This window comes from Eubalaena glacialis, chromosome 3 (assembly GCF_028564815.1).
Source record: "Eubalaena glacialis isolate mEubGla1 chromosome 3, mEubGla1.1.hap2.+ XY, whole genome shotgun sequence".
Classification (NCBI taxonomy): Eukaryota; Metazoa; Chordata; class Mammalia; order Artiodactyla; family Balaenidae; genus Eubalaena; species Eubalaena glacialis.
In genome coordinates, this window is record NC_083718.1 from 116558413 (window position 1) to 116576804 (window position 18392).

Here is an 18392-nt window from a genome sequence, read left to right on the forward strand (position 1 = left end):
AAAAAATGTACAAACAATAAATGCTGGTGAAGATGTGGAGAAAAGGGAACCCTCCTGCACTGTTGGTGGGAATGTAAATTGATACAGCCACTGTGGAGAACAGTATGGACGTTCCTTCAAAAACTAAGCAGTGTTTTTGATTCAGCACAGAATGGAGATAACACAATCGAATACCTGAAATTTAAGCATTAGAACCCTCCCTTGCTCTGCCATTAACTGGGCCCTCTCCTTTTCCATTTTCTCAGCCAACTGTTTCATATGTTCATGACAACTCTTTTATTTTTCTTGCATTATCTGCCCATTCTTCCTTTGCATTTCCTCCAAAATTTTGTTTGCAGCTTCTACAGATTCAGACTTCTCCACTCCACTGAAGAAGAAAAATAAGCAGAGAAATATGAGGATTAAATTGTTATAGCTTTGTTTTGCCGTTCACCCCATTTTGCTTGTTTTACTCTTATTTCATATAGAAAACTTCTTTGGGTAATTTTTGCACTGAGTAATCAGAAGAGTAATCAGAAGACAGATTAACATAAATATTGGTTAAGAAAAGAATCCCCTAAAGCTATGATCTATACTTGATATTTTTTGCTCTATAGTAATATTCTAGGTGGACTACTGTGGCTAACATTAACATTTCTGGGGCTTTCCAACTATCTAGAGTGTTTTCAGCTGTTCTCACCTTCAATCTCTTTTTCCTTTTTTGTAAGTGACTGATCAGTCTGTAGAAGTGCATAGCCACATCCTCCTTGGAATCCAAATATTTCTTCTTTATCTCTTCTGCCTAGTGATAACAGAGGAAATTAGAATTAGGAAATAGAAACTATGGGTCAAAGTAAAGCCTAGCAGTATGTCTCTTAATTCAATTTCATTTTAGCACCCATTTTAGAATTTAAATACCATTTCAACCTAAACTGGCTTAAAACCCAATTCTGGATCCATCCTCAAATTTGTTTTATTCTCAGTCACCCCAATTTTAGTAATTTAATTAGTAAATCTTGTCTTCTAATTGTATGGGTTAAAAACCTTATGGTTATCCTTTATGTCTTTTTTTCCTCCCAAGTCCCAGGTACCATCATCAGCTAATGATGTTTGCTCTGACTTCAAGATAAAACCAGCCAGGGCCCATCAATTGTCACCTGTTCCTCCTGACAACCTGGTCCAAGACATCATCACTTCTTGCCCGGACCATGACATTAGCTTCATAATTGGTCTCCCTACCTCCTTCCACTCTTGCTCCCCTATAGTCTGTTTTCCTCAGATCAGCTAGTGTTGTGTTATATTACTTTAAGAAAGATCACTTCACTTTGATGCACCAAATCCTCCGCTGATTTTCCAACTCTTCCCAAGTAAAATTGAAACGTCTCTCAGTGGCCTCCAGGGTACTACTTTGTTTAGCATCTGGCCTCTGAGCATCTCTCTGACCTCACCTCCTGCCACCTCTTCCTTTGCTCACTGCCCTCTTGCCACATTTCCTGCTATTCCTAGAACATAAACCAATTTATCCTTCTGGGATTTTCTGTTGTTTGTTTGAAATTTTCTTCTTCTAGATGCCCACTTGGCTCACTCCTTGACTTCTTTGAAGATTCTTCTGAAACAGTACCTCACGAGAGAGGCCTTCTCTAAAAACCTACATATAAAATTGTACCACATTTCCTTCCTCTCCTATGCCTGTACCCTACATTGTTTTTCTTCAGGGCACTTTTTGTCACTGTGATCGTGACTTCTGGAGTCACCCAAATATTATTCTCCCTATTGCCTTAGAAACAGAACTCATTTTTTTCCACCAGGGCACATTGTGGGCCGTGATAAAATGTTGCATTTTCTAGTCAACCTCCTTGGTAGCTGAGGTGACCATATGATTAAAGTCTGGCCAATACCACTTACACAGAGGTGTTATATGGTACTTTTTGCAGAACACCTTAAAGACAGTTGACCCAGAGACATTTACTCTTCTGTTTTTCCCTTTTCTTTCCATCTGTAATGTGGAAGTAATAGATGAAACTCTAGCAGCCATCTTAGACCATAAACTGACCTTGAAGATGGAAGCTGGGCACTAAAGTGCTGGAGCAGAACAAGGAAAGGGCCTGGGAACAGGATGATTGTGGAGTTGTCATGGCAGCCTAGACTCCCTCTGCCTTACTTCTTATATGTAAGAGAGAAAGAAACTTTTGCCATTTTAGGCCACTCTTGTTTTGTTTTATTTTGTTTTGTTTTTGAGTAATATGTGCCCAAACTTAATTCTAACTGATATCACCTGAGTATACCAGCACAGAAGTATAGTTAAGAGCAGAGAGTTGCTATAAGCATTTCCAGTCCAGCTGTACACTTATTACCTGTACAGTCTCAGGTGAGTTATTTTACTTCTCTGTGTCTCAATTTTCTTATTAATAAATTATTAATTAATTAAAATGGGGATATTAACAATATGTATTTCCTGACGTTGTTGTAAGAATTGAGTTAAGCCCATTCATTTGTCTGAAACAAAATATGCTCTATATGTATTAGCTGTTATTATTATTAGTTTTTTCTGTAAGCTATAATTTGTTGATTGCTTGATGAATACTTTGAGAGAACTAGTTTGTTCTTATTTAATTGCCCTAACCCCAGAAATTTGATAATATCTGGCATATCGTTAGGCCTGAATAGACAATAGTTGGATGATTGAATGACTAAATTATTGAATAAATTCTACAAACACTTTTGGGGGCTCCATCTGTGCTTCCAAGAAGGAATCTGCTATTCATCCCATGGTAGTCTCTCCTATTGAATAAATCAATGAATGGATCAATGAAAGGTAGAGGCACTGTTTACCAATCACATTTTGGTTGTTCCCACTGTAGTTTGAAAGAGTCACTTCAGCAAGGCCCAAGAAATGGTGTTCAGTAGGTAGTTTACCAGTATCCCCTTTCTGGGGGCCTGGTAGTACTTATTCTTTAGCTCTTGCTTCTTCCAAACAAAAAACCGATAACCTCCTCGTTTAGAAAATGTTCCTTGCTTCACATCTTCATATAGACAGCCAAAAGTATCCTGAAGTAAAGCCATGCAGTAATCTGAGGATGCTTTCATATTCTGCTTACAAAAGTCATCTTGGGGCTTCCCTGGTGGCACAGTGGTTGAGAATCTGCCTGCTAATGTAGGGGACACGGGTTCGCGCCCTGGTCTGGGAAGATCCCACATGCCGCGGAGCAACTAGGCCCGTGAACCACAACTACTGAGCCTGCGCATCTGGAGCCTGTGCTCCGCAACAAGAGAGGCCGCGATAGTGAGAGGCCCGCGCACCGCGATGAAGGGTGGCCCCCCGCTTGCCGCAACTACAGAAAGCCCTAGCACAGAAACGAAGACCCAACATAGCAATCAATCAATCAATCAATAAATAAATCTTTAAAAAAAAAAAGTCATCTTGCTTTGCTTCTAACCGTTCCTGTGAAGGGAAAAAAATTGCACAGATGGTACAGTAAGACATGACTAGGATGTTAACCACACATAAATTACTGGGAAATGCTTCTCCTGCAAAGATTGTGGCGTATAAACATGACACACCCCTCACCAAGCTGGGAGATTCTAGAATACCCCTAAACAGAGTGCTGGTTTAAAAACTACATCTGTGTGATTATCTGAAGCTTCTTTTCCATACTTCTCTTGCTTCAGAGAATGATTCTCAAAGCACAGACGCTGTTCCATATGAAACTTCTTTTTTCAAGTCTCTAATTTCAGACATAGTTTAGAGCACAAATATCCAGTAGGACAGGCCTGCAGGGAGTTCCTGGTTCCACCACTTTGTGATTTAGTGACACTCAACCTTATTAAAATGAGGTTTCCTTGTTGGTAAAACAGGGGAAATTATATCTATGTCACAGATATCTTGTCAGGGTTATATGTGGTGATGTAAAGTGCTAAGTTCAGTGACTTTTCCATAAATGCTCATTAATGTGTCAATATCAGTGGTACATTTAAAATTATAATATTTTTGCATATTTTCTCAGTATAAGGTTAATGAAGGTAATGGAGATTTTACCCCAGGTATTTTCTGTATTACGAAAGTCTAATATAACATTTACCTACATTAAAACATTAAAGAGAACTTATACATTAAGCTTTTTCTTTAGTCTAGAAAAATGTCCATTGTCTACTGACCTTCACTATTTAGTTTCATCAAAATTCTGAATGCAGCAAGGTATGATTTGTAAAATCCTGCCCTGCAAGCCAGGGAAGGGATGGTGAACCATCAAGTGATTGAGTATTTGTCATGCAACAATCCTTCCTTAATTTGGAAGGACTCATGTCTTCAAATAGCATTCTTATGATTGAGTTCTCTTTCCTGGCTTTCTGAATGTTTTACTGTTGCCTTACATTAAACAAAATACATTTTTAGGGTTTCCAGAAAGAAGTGAATCCTCCCAGATTATTAGCAGGGAACATGAAAGTACTGTGTCTTTGACTAACTTTAAATGAAAAAAATAAAATAATCTCATATAAATACAGTTTTACAGCTTACTTGTTTGCTTAAAACATGGCATCCAGAGGGCGGAAATTAACAGAAGAAGATATTTGTAATCATCAGTCAGTCATTGTACCATAGTCTTTTGGAATAAGGTCAGGAGCAGTCTATTCTTTTAGTAAAGACTGCAAGCGAGTACACATAACTGAGTGCGGCTGTCTTTGAGTCTGGGAGGACTACTCATATCAAGATATTTTTTCTGCCCCTCATGAACCAGAATAGCAAATATCTCATTTTAATTTATTCTGGAAAACTTGGTCCACATCTTTGAAAGAGTTAGTTCTTCACGAAGACTCCAATGGCCTCTTTCTCACTGGCGCTGTGCAGGTCCAGCAGCTCCTGGAGGGTTTCCGTGGGCAGCTGCAGCTTCTGGTCCATCTGCATTTCATAATGGGTAATGGCGTTTTGCACTGCGACTGCGTTCTCGATCTCGGCCAATGCCAGGACTGCATTCTCCACGCAGGGCAGATCTCCACTGCTGATGGCATTGACAAAGGTCAGCACCAGGGTCTCTAGACCTAAGAAAGGGAATTTTAAGAAATAGTAGTTATCAGTTGTTGAGAGAGGAACAAACTGTATTCTATTTTTTTTAATTTTTTTTTTAAGTGAATGATGGTTTTTATTTATTTTTATTTTTTTTGCTGCGTTGGGTCTTCGTTGCTGTGCATGGGCTTTCTCTAGTTGCGGTGAGTGGGGGCTACTCTACACTGCGGTGAGCAGGCTTCTCATTGTAGTGGCTTCTCTTGCTGCGGAGCATGGGCCCTAGAGCATGCAGGCTTCAGCAGTTGCGGCGTGCAGGCTCTAGAACGCAGGCTCAGTAGTTATGGCACATGGGCTTAGTTGCTACACAGCATGTGGGATCTTCCTGGACTAGGGATCGAACCCGTGTCCCCTGCATTGGCAGGCGGATTCTTAACCACTGCACCACCAGGGAAATCCCAAAACTGTATTCTATTTAGTCTTGAGAATGTAAATTTAATTATTTTGAATCAACTGCTATAGTATTTTGTATGCTTTTCAAGTGTCACAAACAGTAGTTTTAAAGACTTTTTGAGAAAGAATTGTGATGGAATATTTTGTTAACCTCTTAGTTCAGAGGAGTTTAAAGCTGCTCTTTCTTCCTCCTTCCCTCAACCAAAAGGAAGATGTTGGAATGAACGTATTAGAATAAGGATATTTGGGTGACGAGATATTAGGTCTTGATCTTTTCTTAGCCTTCCTGTATCTCCCTTTTGTCTGCCTTCTTTCTATTTCCCTCCTAACTTCTAATTTATGAAAAAGGTCAAGGAGACAGTTTAGTGCACAAGTGTACAAGAGCACGTGTATGTGTGTGAGTGTATGTGTACATGTGGTGCAGGCCATTAGTCCTGTGTCTGGCCTAAATAACAGGGTCTTCCTAGATATTCTCTCATCAGAGCTCCATGCAATGTGACCATTTCATCCAGCTTTGCCATGGATTTGCTGGTTTTAGCATTAAAAATCTCACATACCAGGAAATTACAGCCTCAGGCAAACTGGAGTGGTTGGGTCACCCTACAACTATCAGTGTTGGGGACTCAATCCTGGGCCTTCTCTTCTCTTTCTATAGTTTTAAGTACCACATATATTTTAATTTCCTGCTTTGGCTTGATTTTTAAGCTTTAGATTTGTGTATTTAAATATCTGGATGGTATTCCTTCTTGTACACATCAGAGGAAAATACTAAATAATCCAAAACTAAACACCTTCATCCACTCTGGAAAACAATTCTTCCTCCAGGTATTTCTCTTAGTAAATAACATCCATTCAAGCAGTTGCTTAAGCTCAGAACCCTGGAGTTGGGCTTGCCACTTCTGTTTAATTCCTTCCACACACCCATATGCCCTCCATCATCAAAACTTATGAATTTGACATTCAAAATATGTGTGGATTCTATCCATTTTGACAATCTCAGTTGCCACTGTCTTAGCCTAGCATAATTCCTATTTATTATTAAAATATTGCAAATATCATTCATCTTATTGCTTCATGTACATCCCTCCAACACATTATCTACAAAATACTCAGAAGGATTGTTTTAAACATAAATTATATAACATTACCTCTGTGCCTATAATTCTTCAAGATCCTCTCACTGGGCTCATACTCTAATCTCCTTGAAGTCATCCACTAGTCCTTTCAGATATGGTTCCCTGCACACTTCTCCAACCATGATGCCACTCTTATTCACTCTACCCTTGTTCAAATCACACTACCTTGCCTTTACATTGTTGACATTGCAGAGATCTTTTCTGTCTCAGGCCTTCTCACATGATATTATCTCTGTCTGAAAACTACTCTGACTGTTCTTCTGATTAACTCCTACCCATTTTTAAGTTCTCATGTTACATGTCACTTTCAGAGACAAATATTCTCTGCCTTCAAATCCAAATTTTCTCCCACCTGCCTACACCCCCTCCTTTCTCATAGCAGTGTATTATTTTGATTTATTGTACTTATCACTGTTTATCATTATGGTTAAATAAATTGTTTAAATACCTTTTGCTCCCATCGTGCTCGAATGAGGATTATGCCTAGTGGTTGGTGCATTGCAGGCACTCCTAATCAATTCACATATTTTTGAATTGATAAACAAGAGAATTGTGCTAAGGTTAATGGCAAAGCCTCACATACATGGTGTATTTGCCTTTTCCTGACTTTGTCAATCTGTAGCTCTCCTGGAAGGAAATTTCATAAATAGGGAGCTGAGAAGGCTGGATTCTAGTTCTTTTCCTTTATTCACCTTGCTCATGTGAATATTAGATAACACTAGAAATAGTTTTAGTTCCCATGTAAAATTCACAATGTGATCCTTGTGGTATGTTTTCCTTGGCATCATTAGACTCTGTATTTGTCAGAAGTAACCCTCATGGTTCCCACTTCTATTGTCTACAATGGGCAATAGGAAAGTCCAGGTAAGGAGGGGCAGTGAGAGGGACTCACGAGGCCCATTGACTGCGATGCCCCCTGAGAGAGTCTTGGCCTTGGAATGGCTGAGGATGTAGAAGCAGAAGTCTTCAAACTGTTCTCTGAATTCAGGGTTCATATCTTCCTCCTGTAGCTGCTCCAGGCGGGTGAGGTACTTCCTCTGAGCAGGGCGGTCAAAGATGAAGCACTTCTTCTCTGGGAAGAACTTTTGCATACATAACCGAGGTTCATTAAAGCTTTTAGTTTTTTTATCAGTACCTGGAGGAATGAAAATTAGAGGTAGTACAACTTCAGGCTGATTGCTTCAAATATATGACCCTTCAACTTAGTAATTTGCACAAATCCTATATTAAGAGGTAAATATTAACTAATCATGGATCAGACCAAAAAATTAAAGGGGTAGAGAAATGAAATTTCTTTTCTTCTCCAAGAAGGAGGTAACTTAAAATTAGACCCAACTGATTCATCTAAAGAATGTTTCATTTCCTCTAACAGAACAGTCAGGATAACAAAGTTACGAAATTATAATTTTCAGCACCTACATAGAAATGGTCATTGTGATATTGTTTTCTCTTTTTATGTTAGCCAACCATCAGGCCCAGTAACCTTGCTTTAGCTTCAGTGAAACTCCAGGTACTCATCAGCAGTGATGGGTTGTCCATTTGCTTCCAGCTCCAGGGTGAAGTCCACACAAAGTCTGGAAAGAAGCTCACAAACTCAGCTGATTTTTGACCTCATGTTTACCAGGTAAGGATTTTGCCCTGATTGGATCTGTCAGTTCTGTCACATAGCTGAGATGCTAACATAGGAAAACTGCAGAAAATGAGTAGCACCTTTTACGCTGTATTTTCTCCCAAAGCTTATATAAAATAATTTTTCTTAATTAGTTTATTCATTCCACAAACATTTATTGAAAACTTACTATGGGAGACCTTCAAGATGGCAGAGGAGTAAGACATGGAGATCACCTTCCTCCCCACAAATACATCAAAAAAACATCTACATGTGGAACAACTCCTACAGAACACTTACTGAATGCTGGCAGAAGACCTCAGACTTCCAAAAGGGCATTAAAATCCCCATGTACCTGGGTCGGGCAAAAGAAAAAAGAAAAAACAGAGAAAAAAGAATAGGGATGGACCTGTGCTTCTGGGAGGGACCTGTGAAGGAGGAAAAGTTTCCACATACTAGGAAGCCCCTTCACTTGCGGGGACAGGGAGGGGGAAGCTTCAGAGCCACGGAGGAGAGTGCAGCAACAGGGGTGCAGAGGGCAAAGCGGAGAGATTCCCACACAGAGGATTGGTGCCAACCAGCACTCACCAGCCTGAGATGCTTGTCTGCTCACCCACCGGGGTGGGTGGGGGCTGGGAGCTGAGGCTTGGGCTTCAGAGGTCAGACCCCAAGATGACTGGGGTTGGCTGCGTGAAGACAGCCTGAAGGGGGCTAGTGTGCCACAGTTAGCCAGGAGGGAGTCCGGGAAAAAGTCTGGACCTGCCGGAGAGGCAAGAGACCATTGTTTCAGGGTGCGCGAGAAGAGGGGCTTCCTGTTCTGTGTGCCCAAGGATGGCAGAGCAGCGCCTAAGCAAGCTCCAGAGATGGGCACGAGCCGCGGTTATCATCTCGGACCCCAGAGACAGGCGTGGACCACTACCACTGCCACTGCTGCCACCAAGAATCCTGTGTGCAAGCACAGGTCACTATCCACACCTTCCCTCTTGGGAGCCTTTGCAGCACACCACTGCCACGGTCCCGTGATCCAGGGCCAACTTCCCTGGGAGAACACACGGCGTGCCTCAGGCTGTTGCAATGTCATGCCGGCCTCTTCCACTGTAGGCACACCCTGCATTCCAATTATGACTACCATACCCCTCCCTCTCCCCGGCCTGAGTGAGCAAGAGACACCTGATCAGCCGCTGCTTTAACCTGTCTGGGTGGGGAAAAGACGGCTGAGGGCAGCCTACATGCAGAGACGGGGCCAGAACCAAAGCTGAACCCTAGGAGCTGTGCAAACAAACAAGAGAAAGGGACATTTCTGCGTGCAGCCTCAGGAGCAGTGGATTAAATCCCTGCAATCGGCTTGATAAATCCTGCATCTGTGAAATACCTGAATAGAAGATGAATGTTCCCAAAACTGAGGCGGTGGTCTCTAGGAGCAACTATAGACTTGGGGTTTGCTTTGTGTGTTTGATTTGTTTTTGGTGTTATGTTTATCTTAGTTTTTAGGGCTTGTTTTCATTGGTGGATTTCTTTATTTCTTGGGTTACTCTCTTCCTTTCTTTTTTCTTTTTCCTTGTGTGTGTGTGTGTGTGTGTGTGTGTGTGTGTGTGTGTATGTTTCTTTGCATGATTTTGTCTGTTTAGTTTTCTTTTACCATTTTTCCTGGGGTTCTGTCTGTTCATTTCTTTCTTTTTTTTTTTTATGAGTGTGTGTGTTTCTTTGTGTGATTTTGTTTGTTTAGTTTTGCTTTTACCGTTTGTTTTGGGGTGCTGTCTGTTATTTTCTTCTTCTTCTTCTTTCTTTCTTTCTTTTCTTCCATGTCATGTGGCTGGCAGGGTCTTGGTGCTCCAGCCAGGTGTTGGGCCTGAGCCTCCGAGGTGGAAGAGCTAAGTTCAGGACATTGGACCACCAGAGACCTCCCAGCCCCACTTAATATCAATTGGCGAGAGCTCTCCCAGAGATCTCCATGTCAATGCTAAGACCCAGCTCCACCAAACAACCAGCCAAGCTCCAGTGCTGGACGTCCCATGCCAAACAACTAGCAAGACAGGAACACAAACTCACCCATTAGCAGAGAGGCTGCCTAAAATCATACTACGTTCACAGACACCCCAAAACACACAATCAGATGCAGCCCTGCCCACCAGAAAGACAAGATCCAGCTACACCCACCAAAACACAGGCAGCAGTCCCCCCCACCAGGAAGCTTACACAAGTCACTGAACCAACCTCACCCACTGGGGGCAGACACTAAAAACAACGGGAACTACAAACCCATAGCCTGTGAAAAGGAGACCCCAAACACAGTAAGTTAAACAAAATGAGAAGACAGAGAATTATGCAGCAGATGAAGAAGCAAGGTAAAAATCCACCAGACCAAACAAATGAAGAGGAAATAGGCAGTCTACCTGAAAAAGAATTCAGAGTAATGATAGTAAAGATGATCCAAAATCTCAGAAATAGAATGGAAAAAATACAAGAAACGTTTAACAAGGACCTAGAAGAACTAAAGAGCAAACAAAGAATGATGAACAACACAATAAATGAAATTAAAAATTCTCTAGAAGGAATCAATAGCAGAATAACTGAGACAGAAGAATGGTTAAGTAACCTGGAAGATAAAATAGTGAAAATAACTACCACAGAGCAGAATAAAGAAAAAAGAATGAAAAGAATTGAGGACAGTCTCAGAGACATCTGGGGCAACATTAAATGCACCAACATTTGGATTATAGGGGTCCCAGAATTAGAAGAGAAAAAGAAAGGGTCTAAGAAAATATTTGAAGGATTATAATTGAAAATTTCCCTAACATGGGAAAGGGAATAGCAAATCAAGTCCAGGAAGCACAGAGAGTATACAGGATAAATCCAAGGAGAAACACACCAAGACACATATTAATCAAACTATCAAAAATTAAATACAAAGAAAAAATATTAAAAGCAGCAAGGGAAAAGCAACAAATAACACACAAGGGAATCCCCATAAGCTTAACAGTTGATCTTTCAGCAGAAACTCTGCAAGCCAGAAGGGAGTGGCAGGACATATTTAAAGTGATGAAAAGGAAAAATCTACAACCGAGATTACTCTACCCAGCAAGGATCTCATTCAGATTTGATGGAGAAATTAAAACCTTTACAGACAAGCAAAAGCTAAGAGAATGCAGCACCACCAAACCAGCTTTACAACAAATGCTAAAGGAACTTCTCTAGGCAGGAAACACAAGAGAAGGAAAAGACCAACAAGAACAAATCCAAAACTATTAAGAAAATGGTAATAGGAACATACATATCGATAGTTACCTTAAATGTAAATGGATTAAATGTTCCAACCAAAAGACACAGACTGGCTGAATGGATACAAAAACAAGACCCATATATATGCTGTCTACAAGAGACCCACTTCAGACCTAGGGACACATACAGACTGAAAGTGAGGGGATGGAAAAAGATATTCCATGCAAATGGAAATCAGAAGAAAGCTGGAGTAGCAATTCTCATATCAGACAAAATAGACTTTAAAATAAAGACTATTACAAGAGACAAAGAAGGACACTACATAATGATCAAGGGATCAATCCAAGAAGAAGATATAACAATTGTAAATATTTATGCACCCAACATAGGAGCACCTCAATACATAAGGCAAATGCTAACAGCCATAAAGGGGAAATTGACAGTAACACAGTAATAGTAGGGGACTTTGACACCTCACTTCCACCAATGGACAGATCATCCAAAATGAAAATAAATAAGGAAACACAAGCTTTAAATGGCACATTAGACAAGATGGACTTAATTGATATTTATAGGACATTCCATCCAAAAACAACAGAATAAACTTTCTTCTCAAGTGCACATGGAACATTCTCCAGGATAAATCATATCTTGGGTCACAAATAAAGCCTTGGTAAATTTAAGAAAATCGAAATTGTATCAAGTGTCCTTTCGACCACAAACCCAAGAGACTAGATATTAATTACAGGAAAAAACTGTAAAAAAATACAAAAACATGGAGGCTAAACAATACGCTACTAAATAACCAATAGATCACTGAAGAAATCAAAGAGGAAATTAAAAAAATACCTAGAAACAAATGACAATGAAAACACGATGACCCAAAACTTATGGGATGCAGCAAAAACAGTTCTAAGAGGGAAGTTTATAGTCATACAGTCCTACCTTAAAAACAAGAAAATTCCAAATAAACAACCTAACCTTACATCTTAAGCAATTAGAGAAAGAAGAACAAAAAACCCTCAAAGTTAGCAGAAGGAAAGAAATCAGATCAGAAATAAATGAAAAAGAAATGAAGGAAATAATAGCAAAGATCAATAAAACTAAAAGTTGGTTCTCTGAGAAAATAAACAGAATTGATAAACCATTAGCCAGACTCATCAGGGATAAAAGGGAGAAGACTCAAATCAACAGATTTAGAAATGAAAAAGGAGAAATAACAACTGACACAGCAGAAATACAAAGGATCATGAGAGACTACTACAAGCAACTCTATGCCAATAAAATGGACAGCCTGGAAGAAATGGACAAATTCTTAGAAAAGTACAACCTTCCAAGACTGAACCAGGAAGAAATAGAAAATATGAACAGACCAATCACAAGCACTGAAATTGAAATTGTGACTAAAAATCTCTCAACAAACAAAAGCCCAGGATCAGATGTCTATACTGGTGAATTCTATCAAACATTTAGAGAAGAGCTAACATCTATCCTTCTCAAAATCTTCCAAAATATAACAGAGGGAGGAACACACCCAAACTCATTCTATGAGGCCACCATCACCCTGATACCAAAACCAGACAAAGAAGTCACAAAAAAAGAAAATTACAGACCAATATCACTGATGAACATAGATGCAAAAATCCTCAACCGAAGACTAGCAAACAGAATACAACAGCACATTAAAAGGACCATGATCAATTGGGGTTTATCCCAGGAATGCAAGGATTCTTCAATATACACAAATCAATCAATGTGATACAACATATTAACAAATTGAAGCATAAAACCATATGATAATCTCAATAGATGCAGAAAAATCTTTTGACAAAATTCAAAACCCATTTATGATAAAAACTCTCCAGAAAGTAGGCATAGAGCAAACCTACCTCAACATAATAAAGGCCATATATGACAAACGCACAGGGAACATCATTCTCAATGGTGAAAAACTGAAAGCATTTCCTCTAAGATCAGGAACAAGACAAGGGTGCTCACTCTCACCACTATTATTCAACATAGTCTTGGAAGTTTTAGCCACAGCAGTCAGAGAAGAAAAAGAAATAAAAGGAATCCAAATTCGAAAAGAAGAAGTAAAACTGTCACTGTTTGCAGATGACATGATACTATACATAGAGAATCCTAAAGATGCTGCCAGAAAACTACTAGAGCTAATCAATGAATTTGGTAAAGTAGCAGGATACAAAATTAATGCCCAGAAATCTCTTGCATTCCTATACATTAACAATAAGAAATCAAAAAGAGAAATTAAGGAAACACTCCCACTTACCACTGCAACAAAAAGAATAAAATACCTAAGAATAAACCTACCTAAGGAGACAAAAGACCTGTATGCAGAAAACTATAAGACACTGATGAAATAAATTAAAGATGATACAAACAGAAGGAGAGATATACCATGTTCTTGGATTGGAAGATTCAACATTGTGAGAATGACTATACTACCCCCCAAAATCTACAGATTCAATGCAATCCCTATCAAACTACCAATGGCATTTTTCACAGAACTAGAACAAAAAATTTCACAATTTGTATGGGAACACAAAAGACCCCAAATAGCCAAATCAATCTTGGGAAAGAAAAACGGAGCTGGCGGAATCAGGTCCCCTGACTTCAGACTATACTACAAAGCTACAGTAATCAAGACAGTATGGTACTGACACAAAAACAGAAATATAGATCAATGGAACAGGATATAAAGCCTAGAGTTAAACCCACGCACATATGGTCAACTTATGTTTGACAAAGGAGGCAAGGATGTTCAATGGAGAAAAGACAGTCTCTTCAATAACTTGTGCTGAGAATACTGGACAGCTACATGTAAAAGAATGAAATTAGAACACTTCCTAACACCATACACAAAAACAAACTCAAAATGGATTAAATACCTAAATATAAGACCGGACACTATAAAACTCTTAGAGGAAAACATAGGCAGAACACTCTATGGCATACATCACAGCAAGATCCTTTTTGACTGACCTCCTAGAGAAATGGAAATGAAAACAAAAATAAACAAATGGGACCTAATGAAACTTAAAAGATTTTGCACAGCAAAGGAAACCATAAACAACACTAAAAGACAAACTTCAAATGGTAGAAAATATTTGCAAAGGAAACAACTGACAAAGGATTCATCTCCAACATATATAAGCATGTCATTTAGCTCAATATCAAAAAAACAAAAAACCCAATCCAAAAATGGGCGGAAGACCTAAATAGATACTTCTGCAAAGAAGATATACAAATTGCCAACAAACACGTGAAAGGATGCTCACCATCACTCATCATTAGAGAAATCCAAATCAAAACTACAATGAGGTATCACCTCACACCAGTTAGAATGGTCATCATCAGAAAATTTACAAACAACAAATGCTGGAGATGGTTTGGAGAAAAGGGAACCCTCTTGCACTGTTTGTGGGAATGTAAATTGATAGAGCCACTATGGAGAACAGTATGGAGGTTCCTTAAAAAACTAAAAATAGAATTACCATATGACCCAGCAATCCCACTACTGGGCATATACCCAGAGAAAACCATAATTCAAAAAGACACATGCACCCCAATGTTCACTGCAGCACTATTTACAATAGCCAGGTCATGGAAGGAACCTAAATGCCCATCAACAGATGAATGGATAAAGAAGATGTGGTATATGTATATAATGGAATATTAGCCATAAAAAGGAATGAAATTGGGTCATTTTTAGAGATGTGGATGGACCTAGAGTCTGTCATACAGAGTGAAGTAAGTCAAAAAGAGAAAAATAATTATCGTATATTAACACATATATGTGGAATCTAGAAAAATGGTACAGATGAAACAGTTTGCAAGGCAGAAATAGAGACACAGATGTGGAGAACAAACATATGGACACCAAGGGGGGAAAGAGAGGGTGTGGGATGAGTTGGGAGATTGGGATTGACATATATACACTAATATGTATAAAACAGATAACTAGTAAGAACCTGCTGTATAAAAAATAAATTAATTAGAATTTAAAAAAATGTTAGCCTTAGAAAAGGAAAATCTTGTCACATGCTACAACATGGGTTAAGTATGAAGATGTTATTTTAAAAAAATAACCCAGTTAGAAAAAGATCAGTACCTTCTGATTCCACTTATATGAGGTATGTAAGGTAGTCAAACTCATAGAAACATAAAGCAGAATGGTGGTTGTCAAGGGCTAGGGTGAAAGGCTAAGGGGGAGTTGTTCAATGGGTATAGAGTTTCAGTTTTGCAGGATGAAGAAGCTCTGGAGATCTGTTCCACAATGATGGAATATAATTAACATGTAAGTATAGTTAATCTGTACACTTAAAATAGAATGGTAAAATTTATGTTGTTTTTTAACCACAATTAAAAAGGAAACATAATAATGTAAGAATATACATAACAATTTGAACTGAAATATAGAAAACTGCACAATAATACTGAAAGACTAAAAAAGAGTTTTAAATAAATAAAGCAACAATCCATACTCCAAAATGAAAGCAATTAACTAAAAATAGTATCTATGAGTCAGTTTCTCTTTCCTGTACCAATCAGAAAGGAGCTGGTTTCCTAACATCTAGTCAATTTCTGAGAAACTAAGTTTATACCTGCTTTTGCTTTCCATTGGCATGTGTTCAATAAAATAGTTGCAAGTTGGCTTTAATTGACATAAGAAAACCTTTTCTCATGAGAAAAAGTAGAGGAGAGCCAGAGACTTTTGATTTATAAAATGACTAATCAGAATGTTAGTATAGTTAATAAGGCTACAGCACCAGAGTGTTTCAGTCCACTTTTGCAAATACAGAGCCATGGTGGGCAAAAGGGTGAAGGGGATTAAGAGGTACCTACCTCTAGTTATATAATGCATAAACCACAGGGATGTAATATACAGCATAAGGAATATGGTCAGTGATATTTTAATAACTTTAATAACTGTATAATATACAGCATAAGGAATATGGTCAGATGATATTTTAATAACTTTGTATGATATTTTAATAACTTTGTATGAGGACAGATGGTTACAGACTTATTGTGGTGATCATTTCATAATGTATGCACATGTCAAATTATTATGTAGTACACCTGACACTAATATAATATTGTATGTCAACTATATTTCAATTTAAAAGTTATTTTATAAAATGTAAGAAAAAACCAACATATCAATATTATATATACATAAAATATATAATTTTAAAAGTATAACTAAATTGACAAACAAAATACTTTACATAGGCATTTTACTATTTCTTCTACACTTCAAATTGGAAAAATGTGGGGTTACCTTCATATTTGGAGCCATTTTATATTTAGTCACACATAATATCCATTGAGCTTATACTCTCTTCCAAACTCTGTTTTAATTGCTGGAGACACACACATCTGTGAACACATGAGGTCCCTGTTTTTATGAACTTGAATTTCAGGTAGTCATAGGGAAAAGAAAAAAAAAAAGCAAGGTGATGGGTTGGAGATTAACTTTCATGGAAGACCTCAGTGAGAAGATGCCATTTAGCCGAGACCAGTAGAATAAGAAGGAACCAATCTTGCCAAGATCAGGGGTAAGAAAGTTTCAGTTGCAGAAAATTGCTGTACATAGATCGCTAAGGCAGGAAGAAACTAGGTGTGTTCCAGCAACTGAAAGACCCAGATAAATCACATTTTTCAAAGCAAGTTAAAGTGCTACTTACTCAGAGACACTTTAAAAGATAATGGCAAAGAGGGAAAGAAAGGAGTGTACTTTATTTGTTAAATTTCAGACACTGGCTTCCAGGTGTGGAGAAATACGTTTATACTATGAGATCAGGAGAGAAACTTATAGATATCTCCCTTTCTCCTCACTTCCCTATTCCTTCCTTCAGAAACATTGTTCAGGGGGAGAAAAAACATAGTTTAAGGGTAAACAGAGTTTCAAATTTGCATCCCACCTCTATAACTTGCTTAATGAATCTGAACAGGCATATTATTTTACCCTCCCTCAAGCCTCCTGCAAGATGGAGACAATACCGCTTATTTTGCATGACTGTAGTCAGGATTGAATTAGACATGTAACATGTGTACCTCTTAGAAGGCAATCAAGAAATAAAACTGTTACTTCTGCTATTCATTGAGCAAACATGGAAAGGCAGTATAATGAAGTGGCTTAACAAGAGGGTTTGGAATCAAGAATGATTCGGTTCAGATTATTTACAGTGCTGTGATTTGGGACAAGACATTAAATCTTTCTGTGCCTCAGTTTCTATAAAATGGTGGGGGAATGTTTGTTATGAGATATCAGTTATTTAACCCATGTAGAGCGGACAGCACTGAGCCTGGAACACATGTGCAACACATGGAGCCCCTTCCAGCCTGTGCACTGGGTATTAAGTTCCAGGGGCTGCGTGTTCACGAATGTGTAAGATGTGTCCTTTTCCTCACTTACGGCATGCACAAATGAGGAGCCAGGTCCACTGTAAGTGTGTCCATTACTTAAAGAAATTAAACCTAAAAATATGCTTCCTCATTCTAGGTTTCCCAAACTGACCCCCAATCCCGGGATACATTCCATTATATTTAAGCATCTAATAGACACTTTTTTAAACACCAAATTGTTTCTAAGATGTCTTCCAAAAAAAATTTAATGTGAAGGTTCTAGTTGAGAAGTAGTGTCAAACCTGTGTTCCCTCCAAAGAGGATAGCTTCCAAAAATTCCTTTTACAGTTATTGAGTCATTGTTCTGTTTTCAGTGCTTTCAGTTTCATATTACTCTAAATCTGTTACAGAGGTTGCTTCACTTCTGTCTGGTCTCTACAGGAAATCAGGCAAGCCCCACGACATTGGGTAGGTGAAATAAAAGTCTAACCATCTAGTGAGAGACAGAGAAGTTACAGAACCACTCCACCTAAACTGAGAAGAAAACAGGTAAGAACTCTACTTTTTCCTCAAAGCAGCTTTGTCTCCAGTGCTAAAGCAGCCTTGCTCTGGGAAAAGGAGCCCA

At 38.7% G+C, this 18392-nt stretch overlaps 1 pseudogene; it reads right to left on the bottom strand.

Moving 5' to 3' along the window:
* Positions 1 to 276: 276 nt before the first annotated feature.
* Positions 277 to 16718, bottom strand: LOC133087147 (guanylate-binding protein 2-like; annotated as a pseudogene).
* Between the last annotated feature and the right edge of the window lie 1674 nt (positions 16719 to 18392).